The sequence below is a fragment of the Heterocephalus glaber genome, unplaced genomic scaffold (genome assembly GCF_053883595.1).
Source record: "Heterocephalus glaber isolate CG9 unplaced genomic scaffold, H.glaber_assembly_v1.0 deba00001452, whole genome shotgun sequence".
In the NCBI taxonomy this organism is placed as follows: domain Eukaryota; kingdom Metazoa; phylum Chordata; class Mammalia; order Rodentia; family Bathyergidae; genus Heterocephalus; species Heterocephalus glaber.
Window position 1 is genome coordinate 16,098,832 of NW_028258302.1, and position 2,326 is coordinate 16,101,157.

Here is a 2,326-nt window from a genome sequence, read left to right on the forward strand (position 1 = left end):
GGGTCTCACTATGTAGTTCAGGATGGCCTTGAACTCACTAGGTAGCCCAGGCTGGCCTCGAACTCATGGCGATCCTCCTGCCTCAGCCTCCTGAGTGCTGGAATTACAGGCATGTGCCACTATACTGGACATATTTAATTCTGTAAATAAAATTTTTATTGAAGTATATAATATACCTAGAGAAAAGTATAAACATTTTATTTTCTTTTTTTGGTACTGTGGATCGAACTTGGGACCTTGCGCTTGTGAGGCAGGCACGGGAACCACTGCACTAAATCCCAGGCCCAAGTATAAACATTTTAAGTGTCTGGCTGAGGATGTAGCTCAGTAGTAGAGCCCTTGCTTAGCATGCACAAGACCATGGGTTCCACCCCAGCCAAGCATGCACGTGTGTGTGCATGTGCACACAAACACACACACACACACAGTGCAGCTTGATAAATTTGCATAAAATAACATACCTATTTAAGCAACACTAAATTAAAAAATAAAACAATATAGGTTCTCTAGAATCTCCTCACATATAGCCTCTTTTAACTTAAGAGCCCTAGCATAGAGGTACTAGAAAAGCCTAAAGCTCAGAGTCCTTGAACTTTGGGGTATATGTGGGCTTCTGAGATCCACAAAACCCCTGGAATGGTAAACATTTTCCTGAGAGGAGTTAGTGCCTTCATCAGGTTCTCCCACAGTGGAGGAGAATCAAAGCTACAACTGAAGACTGGATAATGAGGAATCCATTCATTCATATCATCAAAACCAGAATACAGCAACTGTTGCCAACATATTTGACAATTTAATGTTCCAGGCGCTATGCTAGGCACTTCCCTGTACTATCTCTGATCCTTCCAAAAACTGAAATGTAAACATCATCTTTTCTATTTTGTAGATATGGGAACTGAGGCTCGGAGTGCAGTGACTTACCTGATGACACACATTACTTATATATTTGCAAAAGCTTGTATTCACATCAGATCTGCTACACCAAAGGCTCTTGCCACTAGGCTATGATGTCTGCTGTAATATCAAGTTGCTCAACTTTTGCTCCAAACAAGCTAAGCTTGAAATAACAGACTGATCAGGAAATGAAAGTGAAGTCCAAAGCCTAGGCTTTTTTTTAAAAAAAAAAACAATTCTCTTCTAACCAATGAAAACTCATTGTAAAATGCACTTTAGGGCCAGGGATTTAGCTCAGTGGTGCCACCCCCTCCTTCAAAGCACAAGGTATTGAGTTCGATCCCCGTACCAAAAAAAAAAAAAAAAAAAAAAAAAAAGATGCACTTTACCTTGGAAGTGTGGCCTTCTTGTAGGTTTTCTCAAGTAAGAGTTACTATCTAACCACAAACGTCTGTCATTACGCTGCAATTTAGAGGATGTCTCTGATTGGCTGACCAAGAGAGCAACATTTGAGTTTAAAAATGAAATCAAAACAACCAAGGGTTACTTCAGTGAGAAAGATAAAGCTTTGCTGTCAGAGAAAACTCCAACTGGAGTCAGAGATTAGGCACTAAAACCCTGTCCTTGGACAAAACCATTATCCTCACCTCAGTAATTGGTATTACTATTGCCTTATGAAGAAACCAGTCCCTATTTTAAGTAAAAGATATATGAAAAGATGTAAAGCTGTGTGAAGCTGGTTTATAAACTGCAAAGGATTGCCAAAAAAAAAAAAAGTTAGTAACTACAAATATTTAGTTTAAAAGATTTAATCTCTAAATAGAAAGCAAAATTTGCCTGCCCACAAAAGCTATACCAGGAGCCGGTGGCAGTGACAGAAGGAGCCACAACTCCTGCTGCCTACTTTCCTAATCATTGGATCCCATACAGGGATTCCTGTCTCACAGTATTTTCCTGCTGTCCAATGGAACCACTAAGTAGACTGTACCCTCACGCACACATTAACAAAATCTATAATGGAAAAGACTAGCAGGCCACATAGATTACTTCATTCTAGAAGAAACCATGGCCTCACATTATCAATTAAAACACTGCATCCACTTAGTATATTTAATATACTTCATTGAGTCTGGAATGTATACTCAGATGAAGTAGGATAAATGAAAAATAATTTAACTCAAGCAATATGTTTTTCTTATATAGAATAAGCAAGATAGAATTAAAATTTTAGAGAACTTGAAATATTGCAACTCCTATAATTCAATCTTTTCCTCAGCAGTAGCTTCTATTTCACAGTATCATTTAATAGATAAGCCTGAAAAATACACTATTTCAAGTTTCATACCCTCTTTTTTATGCTCATGAAATAAGGCATTACAGTACCACTCACAGAGCCACCAAAGCAGCAAAGTAAAATTTTCAAGATTTTTTG

At 38.1% G+C, this 2,326-nt stretch overlaps 1 protein-coding gene across 1 annotated transcript in view; it reads right to left on the minus strand.

Moving 5' to 3' along the window:
- Positions 1–2,326, minus strand: part of Fam110d (family with sequence similarity 110 member D) — a 34,620-nt gene that overhangs the window by 22,815 nt on the left and 9,479 nt on the right. The window lies entirely within an intron of this gene.